Here is a 12,158-nt window from a genome sequence, read left to right on the forward strand (position 1 = left end):
CATCTAAACACGAGTTTCTTCTGCGGATCCTCTCCAATGTGGCCAAATTAATGTCATTTCAATTTTTACATTTCCACTAAATTTCCCCAATCAGTGATAACAGAAGTTGTTTGTGTGTGAGCTTATTAAATTTATTATTTCCTTAAACATACAAGATTATAAAAAAATCTATCCCTTATCTAAAAGGTGCTGTAATTCTAAAATATCAATCTCTCTTTTGACTCTCTGAAACGTATCGCTCTTGAGACACTGTAACATATATCTGTTGAAAACCTTTGTCAGAGGATGAGCTGTCTTTGAAAAGCAGCGAGATTTTCTCTTTATTTCACAGCTGCTTTGATGGGTCTGACTAAATGTGCACCCCTGGCCCTGTTTCAAACCACTCCTACATCTGAATTGTAAAAAAGTTTTATTTAAAAAAAATTTTTTTAGAAGTAGCCAGTTGCAGTTATGTAAATCCTTAACGCTATTTAAAACATCCTAAATTTAAGCGAAGGAAAAAAGTAAAACAAAAAGTTAACATTCAATAAATTAGGTTAAACAATAATTCAGGATGTAGAGAATGCCAGAAATCGTTATACCTTTTTTTTGTGGTTTGTGTGTGTGTGTGTGTGAGTTCAAATGTATCCATACTGTAAATAAAAATGTCCAAAATAGGGGAAGAAAGACTCCAAGGGAGGTTATACCATAAATTATAGTAGGTACTCAACAAATGTTAAGAGAATAAATTGGACTGAGCTAAAGAAATGTGCCTGTTTTTTTAGGAAATAAGAAAATGAAAGAAGGCACTTTTGGAACATTGTGTGAATATCTAACTTTAGGTTAGGCTGACACCTATTTGGAATTGATAGTGAGAAGAATACATTTTATCGCTGGGCTATGTGTGTTTTTTCTTATATTAGATTGAATGCTCCTTTATCAAAGAGAACTTCTTCTTTTAGGTCAGACCAGTGGCGTGTACGAGGTCACCTGTGAACACTGTTGTCTGAGGCTGACTTCTGCATTCGCAAGGACAGTGCCGTGTAACTGACCGGGCCCTGGGCAGCCCCCGTCAACACTGGTTCTGAGTGTCAGTGAGCCTCAGGGCCAATCTCAGCTGTGGCATAGGCCAGGATGCTTTGGCCAAGGACTTATTCTTTCTAAACTTCAATTTCTTTACTTGTAAACAAGGGTAATGATGACCCATGACAAGACTGCTAGAAAATTTAACAGGATTCTGGAAGTAAAGTGTAATGGGCTGAATGGTGGTCTCCCAAAAGATACCCACGTCTCAATCCTTGAAGTCTGTGAATGTTACCTTATCTGGAGAAAAGGTCTTTGGATATTTAATTAAGTTAAGCATCTTAAGATGAGGCGATCATCCTGCTTTGGCCAGGTGGGCCCTAATCTTACAAGGGTCCTTATAAGAGTGAGCAGAGGAGCCGGCCAGGTGGTGCAGCGGTTAAGTGCGCACATTCAGCTTCGGCGGCCCGGGGTTCGCTGGTTCAGATCCTGGGTTCAGACATGGCACCGCTTGTCAAGCCATGCTGTCGCAGGCATCCCACATAGAAAGTAGAGAAGAAAATAGAACCCAGTAGAGGAAAGTAGAGCACAGATGTTAGCTCAGGGCCAGTCTTCCTCAGAAAAAGGAGGAGGATTGGTGACAGATGTTAGCTCAGGGCTAATCTTCCTCAAAAAAAAAGAAAGCCTGAGGCAGAGGGATATTAGACAGGCAAAAAAGGAGAAGGTCATCGGAGGCAGAGATTGGAGGAAAGCAGCTACATGTCACAAGTTTGGGTTTGTCACAATCTTGACGACAGTCTTCCTCAAGCAAGAAGAGGAAGATTGGTAACAGATGTTAGCTAAGGGCCAATCTTCCTCACCAAAAGCAGAAAAAAGTCAACAAAAGAGTTCAACATTATAAAAAAATATAATTTATATATTTGTGTACTTAAAATTATATATATGCCATCTGAAAATGTAAGATGTAACGTAAATTCTTAAAAGATAGATATAATGTATCTCGAATGTATCTTCAATTAATATTTTTAAAAATTATGCTTTGCCAAATTAGAAATATGTGTCAAAGCCTTAATATTTATAATCTCTAACTCAGTTGTGCCATTTCTAGGGATCTCTCATAAGGAAAAAAATCTTAAATATGACCAAAGTAGTATACACAAAAATATGCATTGCAATATCGTTCATCATAATACAAATTTAGAACAACCTAAATGTCCAACAATAGAAGAATAAAGAATGGTCATGTAAATTATGCCACATCTAGATGACGGACTCATATGCAACAATTAAGAATGATCTTACAAAATATTTTTAATGATATCGGAAATACTTTTGAGAGTAAAAAATGGTATATAAAATTCATTCTGGGCAGAGGAACTGAATAGACATTTTTCCAAAGAAGAAATACAGATGGCCAACAGGTACATGAAAAGATGCTCAACATCACTAATCATCAGGGAGACGCAAATCAAAACCACAATGAGATATCACCTCACAACTATTGGAAAGGCTATCGTGAGAAAGACAAGAAATAACAAATGTTGGTGAGGATGTGGAGAAAAGGGAATGTTGATGGGAATATAAATTGGTGCAGCCACTATGGAAAACAGTATGGAAGCTCCTCAAAAAATTAGAAATAGAACTGCCATAAGATCCAGCAATTACACTTCTGGGTATTCATCTGAAGAGAACAAAAACACTAACTTGAAAAGATATTGGCACCCCTGTGTTCACTGCAGCAATATTCACAACAGCCAAAATATAGAAACAACTTGAGTGTCCACTGTTGGATGAATGGATAAAGAAAATCTAGTGTGTATATATACAATGGAATATTATTAAGCCATGAAAAAGAAGGAAATCCTGCCCTTTGCAACAAAATGGATGGAAATTGAGGCCATTATGCTAAGTGAAATAAGTCAAAGAAAGAAAGACAAATACTCTATGGTCTCACTTGTATGTGGGATCTAAAACAAGTGAACCCAGCAATACCGAGAACAGATTGGTGGTTGCCAGAGGCAGGGGGTCGGGGATGGGGGAAATGGGTGAAAGTGGTCAAAAGTACAAACTTCCAGTTATAAGATAAGTTCTGGAGATGTAATATACAGCATGGGGACTATAATTAACAATACTGTATTGTATATTTAAAAGTTGCTAAGAGAATAGATCTTAAAAGTTCTCATCACAAGAAAAAAAAATGTGTAACTATGTGAGGTGATGGATGTTAACTAAACTTATTGGAGGAATCATTTTGAGATATATCATTATGTTGTAAGACCAAAATGAATACAATGTTATATGTCAATTATATCTCAATAAAACAGGAAAATAATTTATTTTATTTATAAAGTGTTTATTGCATCCAAATCAGAAAAGAAGAAATAAAATTATCCTGTTTGCAGATGACATGATCTTATCTGTAGAAAACCCTAAAGATTCCACAAAAAACTGTTAGAACTAATGAACAAATTCAGCAAAGCTTCAGGATACAAAATCAACACACAAAAATCAGTTGTGTTTCTATATACTAACAATGAGTAACCTGAGAGAGAATTAAGAAAACAATTCCACTTACAATAGCATGCAAAAGAATAAAATATTTAGGAACAGATCTAACAAAGGAGGTGAAAGACTACTACACTGAAAACTACAAAATACTGCTGAAAGAAATTAAGGAAGACACAAATAAATGGAAAGACATCTAGTGTTCACAGATTGGAAGACAATGTTGTTAAGCTATCAATACTACTCAAACTGAAACTACAGATTCAGTGCAATCCCTATCAAAATCCCGATGGTGTTTTTTTGCAGAAATAGAAAAAAATTCATCCTAAAATTTACATGGAATCTCAAGGGACTCCAAATAGCCAAAACAATCTTGAAAAAGAACAAAGGTGCAGGTGTCACACTTCCTGATTTCAAAACATATTACAGAGCTACAGTAATTGAAATAGTGTGGCACTGGCATAAGGACAGATGTGTAGACCAGTGGAATAGAATAGACAGCCCAGAAATAAACCCTTGTGTATATGGTCAAATAAACGATCTCCGACAAGGAGTCCAAGACCATTCAAGGGAAAAAGGATGGTTTCATCTGCAAATGGAGCTGGGAAAAACTGTATATTCACATGCAAAAGAATGAAGTGAAACCCTCGTCTTACACCATGTATGAAAATTGACGCAAAATGGATTAAAGACCTAAACGTAAGACCCCAAACTATAAAACTCCTAGAAGAAAACATATCAGAAAAGCTTCACAACATTGGATTTGGCCATGATTTCTTGGTTGTGACACAAAAAGCACAGAAAACAAAAGCAAAAATAGACAAATGGAACTATATAAACCTTAAAAACTTCTGTGCATCAAAGGACACGTCAGCAAAGTGAAAAGGCAACCTATGGAATGGGAGAAATTATTTGCAAATCAGATACCTGATAAGGGGTTAATATCCAAAATATATAAAGAACTCCTGCACCCCAACAACAACAAAAAATGTGATAAAAAATGGGCTAACTTGAATAGCCATTTCTCTAAAAATGATATACAAATGGCCAAAAAATATGAAAAGGTGCTTAACAACACCAATCATTAGATAAATGCAAATCAAAACCACAGTGAGACAGCACCTCAAAACTGCTAGGATGGCTACTATCAGAAAACCAAAAAATAGCAAACGCTGGCGAGGATGCGGGGAAATCAAACCCTTGTGTGCTGCTGGTGAGATTGTAAAATGGTGCAACCGCGGTGGAAAACAGTATGGTGGTTCCTCAAAAATTAAAACTAGAGCTACCAAGGGATCCAGCAATTCCACTTTTGGCTATCTGTCCAAAAGAATTCAAAGCAGAGTCTCAAAGAGATGTTTGCACATCCCTATTCATAGCAACTTTATCACAATAGCTAAGAAGTGGAAGCAACCCAAATGCGCATCAATGGACGAACGGACAAACAAAATGCGATATACACATACAATGGAACATTACTCAGCTTTAAAAAAGAAGTAAATTCTGCATTATGCTACAACATGAGTGAACTTGAGGACATCACACTCAGTGAAATAAGCCAGTCACAAAAAGACAAATTTTACACGATTCCACTTATATGAGGTATCTAAAGTATTCAAATTCATGGAAACAGAAAGCAGAATGGTGATTCCCAGGGGCCAGAGGGAGGGGGAAGTGGGAGTTATTCAGCGGGTATAGTGTCTCAGTTTTGCAAGATTGCAATGTGAATATACTTAACACAACTCAACTGTACACCTAGAAATGGCTGTGATGGAAAAGATTATTTTGGAAGGACTTCAGAGTGGTTTATATAAATACACATTTCTAAAACAAGATTAAATATGGAAATAAGAGAATATGAAGAGGGTAAAAGAAATCTGAATAGAAAAACATAAAATTAAGCTAGAAGTGAGTTTTGTCCACCATATGAATGTTGTAAGGCCTTGTGCTCTGGACTCCAGGCTTTTTTGCAGCTATTGCCAACAAGAGACTAGTTACATGATTCCTGTAATCTACAAAACAATTTACTATATGATCTCAATTGAGTAAAGAAAAACCTATATATATATATAAAACCTTGGAAAGAAATATGTCAGAATGTTCAGAAAGGTTATTAGTAGGTAGTAGTTGTATTTTCTTCTTTATACTTTTATATATTTTCTGAAATTTTCACAATTGACTTACAACTTACAATTAGGAGAATGCTGTTGAGCCTCGTGAGGACTTCGGCAGAAATACGTTCAAAGCCTCAAAGGGAGAAAAGGAAAAAGGACCGAATGTGCAGATCTAGTGCCAGGTAAAACTGACTGCAGAGGGAAAAGGGAAAATTGCCAAGAAGGGGCACCAGCTTTGGTGTGGTTGACGGGCCACAGCCCTTATTCTCGGCACAGAAGTAAAGATGTGAGAAGCTCTCGGTCCTTTATGGGGACAGAGCACTGGGAGAAACAGCTCCTCCTGGGCCACTGTCTTATTCCACATCTTCCTGCCATGAGCAAGGAACGAGGTGCAGGAGAAGACCCAATGCAAGCGGGGAGAGAGGGCTGAGGTTCTAGCATTTCTCCTGAGGGAAGACATACAGTTATTGTTTGCTTTTTGTTTCTAAAGAACCCAACTTTACTCCCGGGCTGTAAGATTCCATTAATTCGGGCAAATTTTGGCAAAGTCAAATGGAAAGTTATGGAGTTCAGTTCATGATCTGAAAATTTTTAACAGTTTTATTGAAATATAATTTATATATCATAAAATTCAGCCAGTTACGTGTATAATTCAATGGTTTTTAGTATATATACAGAGTTGTGCAACAGTTACCATAATCTAAGTTTTCATCACTCCAAAAAGAATTCTCATGCCTATTAACCATCACTCCCCATTCTCCTTCATCCCAGCCGTAGGTAACCACTAATCTATTTCTGTCTCTACAGATTTGCATCTGTACACATTTCATAGAAATGGAAACATATAATGTACGGTCTTTTGTGACTGGCTTTTTTTCACTAAGCATAATGTTTTTTGAGGTTCATCCAGTTGTAGTATGTATTAGTATTTCATTCTTTTTTATGGTTGAATAATATTCCATTGTATGGCTATACCTTTTTTTATTTATCATTCATCAATTGATGAGCATTTGGGTTGTTTCCGTTGTTTGACTAGACTCTTAAACTGCTAATAATTTTTCCTCCATGGAGCCTATTTCTTAAAAGTTGTTTTTATGGAAGTCTTATTGGGTGATTAACTCATTTATATTAATCAAAGACTGTTATTCAGAGTTTCCAGATAGCATGAGATAATCAAATATCAATCAATTATCCTCTGAGATAATCAATTGTTATACTAAGCTGATGTTCAGTTCAATCAAAAAACAGAAGCTTGACATTTTAGTTAGCTCACACAGCTTTAAGTTCAATGCCCCATTTCTGGAAGGTTTTCTGATAGAAGGAGAATAATGCACAGCTTCCCATCACTACCTCGGAGGCCATCGAGGAGCCTGGACATAGGACCTGAGGTTGGGCGTCCCTGTTTCAAAGCACAGAAGAGTATACCAGGCACTTCGCTTGATTGTTCCCAATTACATAAAGTAACAAGGACTGATTTGCAAAGCATTGGCATAAACCTCCCCAGGGGATCTGGTTTAACGAACAGCAAAAAGTGATCTACAATGAACACATTTGCTGTTGTATAAAATGGTGCTTTGAAAGAGCTTTAGAGTTTTATTCCTACGGAGGTGAAATCTGTTTTAGCCTATTCGTGTTTGGGGTGCACAGAAGGGTCTCCCACCAGTGCAGTCCGTCTCAGTGCCCACTGTCATGGTCCCCAAAGGAGCGAGCACGAGTCCCCTCTCCCTGCCCTCTTTCTGTGCTGCTTGCTCCCAGCCCAGGTGGAGGGGCTGATCCCAGCGACCTGAGTTCATCTCAGGGAAGGGGCTACTCTTGCCAGGGGTGGAACTATCAAAGGGGTTTAAAGGTCCAGCAGTTGCTGATGGAGTCCCTTTTTTCCAACTCCATTTTAGCTCCCTTTTCTCTTCTCCATCATGGTGTCCAACTTCACTGCCCTGGTCTGAGAAGCAGAAGCAAAGCAAACAGAATGGGAACTCTTGAATGAATTTTTGAAAAATGGGTCTGATGTTGATGACAAGGTAGGTAAAACGTTGTGAAAAGAAGGCTATTCAGCGAGCGATGCCCTTTTTCTCACTCTCCTACCAATCCAACTAGGCCTGCCCCTGCCCACAGGCTAGGTCTCCTTGACCTGATTTTCTTTGCCTTCACTAAGACGATCTGTAGCAGAAGGTGCAGGTCAGCTGCGTGGGTCAGCCTAACTGCTGTAACAAACGGTCCCAGACCTCAGTGGCTTAACTCAATAAAAATGTATTGCCGCTCACATCACAGTCCAATGCAGTTGGCAGTCATTCAGGAGGAGCTCAGGCTCCTTCTGTCTCGTGACACCACCATTGTTAACACACGGCCTGGTCATCACAGAAGGGGTGCTCGTGCCTGTAGGTAACATACATCACGCTCTCCAATTTCCATTGGCCAGAACTCACGTGGCCCCAGCACAACTGCAAAGGGGCCTGAGAGGAAAGCCCAATGGGCTGGGTAAACACTTGGCAATGTCTCTGCCTCACCAGCTATGGCTTAGGGGAATGAAAGATATTTTCTATTGCTTTCTGGAGATCTGATTCCATCATCTCTGGAAGAGACTCCTTGTCACAATCTGGTAGTAAATTCTGAGTTTTGCTTTGAATTTAGCGATTAATGGGGATTCATCTGGGGCTGGATCCTTGGATATTCCTGCTTCTCCAGGCTGAAACACCCTCTCAGTAGCTTCTAATAGTACCTAAATCAGCAGTCAGAGATTCTGAAAAAGTAAAACTCAAGAGCCTTGCTGGATCCATGAGGTGAAGTGGATTTTGTTTATTACTGTAAAGGTAGGAAGAATCCAGAAATGCGCTAGTGCTTCAGCTCTCTCCTGATTTATCTTGCTGGATTTTTTTTTTTTTAAAGATTTCTTTTATTTTTTCCTTTTTCTCCCCAAAGTCCCCCGGTACATAGTTGTGTATTCTTCGTTGTGGGTTCTTCTAGTTGTGGCATGTGGGACGCTGCCGCAGCGTGGTCTGATGAGCAGTGCCATGTCCGCGCCCAGGATTCGAACTAACGAAACACTGGGCCGCCTGCAGCGGAGCGCGCGAACTTAACCACTCGGCCACGGGGCCAGCCCCTGGATTTTTTCATCATTGAAAAAAGTTTCGCCTTTGGCAAACAATGTTGTTGGGATTTTCATTTAGCCTGTGTGCACAAACAACCATAACCTGACTACAGGGAGGCAGTAAAGCCCAGTGGTCAGGAGCACAGGTTCTCAAGCAGACTGCTTTGGTGTGACCTTGGGCCATTTACTTAATTCTCTGTGCCTCAGTTTCCTTATCTACCAAAAGGGGGCAAGAAGATGGCAACGACAGTACCCACTTGGAACAGGAATGTGGACCGCCTTGCTTATCTTAAGTTCTACCTCCCTCCTTGGGTCCTTCCTCTCCTGCAGAAGTTGAAATGCTAAAAATCTGCATTTCTCAAGCCCCTTTGCAGCTCAGGGTTTGAATGTGATTTAGGACCTGTCATTTAGATGGATTTGTTTGAAATTTGGTAGCCAGACGTGAGGAGGCCATCCTCCCATCTCACTTGGCCATTTTTCTGCGGGCAAGCAAAATCCTGGAGACGTGAGGTGTCCTCTGCAGTGGGGTTCCAGTATCCTTTTTCCAGCTTCCTGGTTGTAACAGCTGTGGCAATGGTAGCAGCTTCTGGAATCTGGCTTCCTAGTCTGGGACGTATTCTTGAATTTACCATCTCTAGTGACATTTAAGGTAGTTGCTCTCTTAGTGGGCCACGTCTGTATTTCTCTGAGAATTACTTCCTTAGGCCCAGCCTAGAACCTACTCCTCCTGTCCATCTGACAATTTTGTAAACACCCAATTTCTTCTGTCAATTCCCATCTTGCTTAAAATACTTTGAGTAGTTCCTTTTTTCCTGTAATGAATCCTGATGGAATCAATTATCTCATAGGGTTATCATGAGAATAAAATAATAGCTGTAAAGCACTAAAGCCTGCTATATAGTAAGTACTAAATACCTGTGAGTTTTATTATTATGCAGACTAACGACCAAGAAAGTGAAATGAGCTCTTACCGGATCCTCCGACGAGTTCCATTTTTGGAGATGAATCTGGCTATAGCAGTATGTCAGCCAGCAGCAAATAAAGTGGAGTTTAGTCCTACACGGTCAATCTGCCCACATTTCCTTTCACATGCTAATTCGGGAAAAGCTATTTGGCCCTCTGCTGGCCCCATTACATTGGTAATTGCCATTTCACCCGGTTCTGAGAGGGCGCCACCCCAAATTTCTCTTTAGCTCTTGATCTCTGTGAGGACATTGTGGATGGAGATACAGATGCATCAGGAACAGAGCTATTTCATTAAAACAGCTCTCTTTTAACATCTATTTAATTTCAGAAACCAGCTAAGGAAAAACAACTGGCTATTCTAAAACAAATGCTCATATAAATGAAGAAAATTTGAAACAATAAAATTGTATTTGGTCATTCATTTTTTTTTTAAGATTGGCACCTGAGCTAACATCTGCTTTTATTCCTTCTTCTCCCCAAAGTTCCCCAGTACATAGTTGTAGGTCCCTCTGGTTGTGCTACGTGTGATGACACCTCAGCACAGCTTGTCCATGTCCGCGCCCGGGATCCAAACCGGCGAAACCCTGGGCTGCTGAAGCTGAGCACAGGAACTTAACCACTTGGCCACAGGGCTGGCCCCCGTATTTAGTCATTCTTTATGAAGCTTCCTTTAAGACTTTAAAGGACTAATTTAACATTCGTTACTTCATCTGGAAATTCATTCAGATAAAATAATAAATTACTTTACTTTCTTTTTTGGTGAAGAAGATGGGCCTTGAGTTAATATCTTTTGCCAATTTGCCTCTTTTTGCTTGAGGATGATTGTGGCTGAGCTAACATCTGTGCCAACCTTCCTCTATTGTCTATGTGGGACGCCTGCCACAGTGTGGCTTGATGGGTAGTGCATAGGTCCATGCCTGGGATCCGAACCCATGAACCCCAGGCTGCTGAAGTGGAACGCATGAACTTAACCACTACACCATGGGGCCAGCCCCATAAATGATCTTTTTAAAGATGCTCTTCATGGAAGCCACCAGAATTGTCTCTTTTTGCTGTTCCTCTTACTGAGCCCATATTTTTATTCCAAAGTGGCCATTAACTTGCCATTTATGAGGAATTTTCATAGCTCAACATCATTAATGAAAATTGGCTTCTTTTTGGCAGATGTTTGTCATCGGTTATGAGAATGGTGATGATTTTTCAACAAAAGAGAGTTTAATTAACTAGCTTTTCCAGAAATTATAATAATTCATTTTCACGTTGACACCTTTGCAGAACTTCACATGCATTCTCTATCATCCAAGAAGAATTGCTGCATGCCACATAGAAGAGGATGGGTAACCCAGAGGACCAGGCGGACTCTGATGAGATTCTCGCTACAACTTTTATTACCAACTTGGGGAAGAATTATTCCTAAATCCCTCTTTCTTCATCCACAAAATAAGAGTAATAGTTCCTGCTTAGATTTTTTTTTTTTCCCCGAGGAAGATTAGCTCTGAGCTAACAACCGCCAGTCCTCCTCTTTTTTGCTGAGGAAGCCTGACCCTGAGCTAACATCCGCGCCCATCTTCCTCTACTTTATACGTGGGACGCCTACCACAGCATGGCTGCCAAGTGGTGCCACGTCCGCACCTGGGATCCGAACTGGCGAATCCCTGCCGCTGGGAAGCAGAACGTGCGCACTTAACCACTGCGCCACCAGGCTGGCCCCCTCCTGCTTAGATTTATTATGAAGATTAAAGGTCATATTGTATATAAAATGCTTAGCACAGTGCCTCGTACTGCAAATCTATGAAGCTGCTCCCTGTGACCACAGGCAAATTGCTTTATTTTTCTCACTAAAACTTCTTTGCAGAATATTAAGACAAGTTTGTGTGAAGACTTAGCACATGTATGTAGCTATTATTATGCGTATTATTCTTCTTTACACGTAGTCAACTGTCTTGGAACCAGAGTATTTGCTTAACGCAGTACTCCTAAAATATGGCAAATAACAAAAGATTGCTGTATTTTTCATAAGTCTCTCAATATTTCTCAAAAATAATAGATTAAAAAACAACAAAATAAAGCTTAAATAAAAATGGCTATGGGCCAAAATGCCATAGAATCAGTTCATGAATTACATTGTTGCATTAAAAAAAAAGGAATATTTTTTTCCTGTCAAGCACCAGTTTATTTCAATCACCAAAGCATGGGAGATCGTATCTGAAAACTTTGCTTCTCAGCCCAGAATCTAAATTTACTCCATTGATAGTTTTCATGATATTTCCAGACAGGAAATACAAATTGCTCACAAAAGTATTAAATATTCTTGAGGTTGTTTCTGGGAACATTTTATGTTTACAGTTGTGATTTGAATTATAATTGTGTAGGGCTTTAAAAAGCCCAAGGCAGAGGGCCATTGGTGGGAATCCTGCCATTGAAATTTTTTTGTCCCCCCCGCTGAGGAAGATTTGCCCTGCACTAACATAGGTGCCAATCTTCCTCTA

General features: G+C 39.5%; 1 long non-coding RNA gene across 1 annotated transcript in view; it reads right to left on the bottom strand.

Annotated features, from left to right (window-relative positions):
- Window positions 1-9,787, bottom strand: part of LOC139073611 (uncharacterized) — a 33,068-nt gene extending 23,281 nt beyond the window's left edge. Inside the window, exon 1 of the long non-coding RNA XR_011522526.1 lies at window positions 9,675-9,787. This is a non-coding gene — a long non-coding RNA (uncharacterized lncRNA). The remainder of the gene's footprint in view (window positions 1-9,674) is intronic.
- Between the last annotated feature and the right edge of the window lie 2,371 nt (window positions 9,788-12,158).

This window comes from Equus przewalskii, chromosome 9 (genome assembly GCF_037783145.1).
Source record: "Equus przewalskii isolate Varuska chromosome 9, EquPr2, whole genome shotgun sequence".
NCBI classification, from domain to species: domain Eukaryota; kingdom Metazoa; phylum Chordata; class Mammalia; order Perissodactyla; family Equidae; genus Equus; species Equus przewalskii.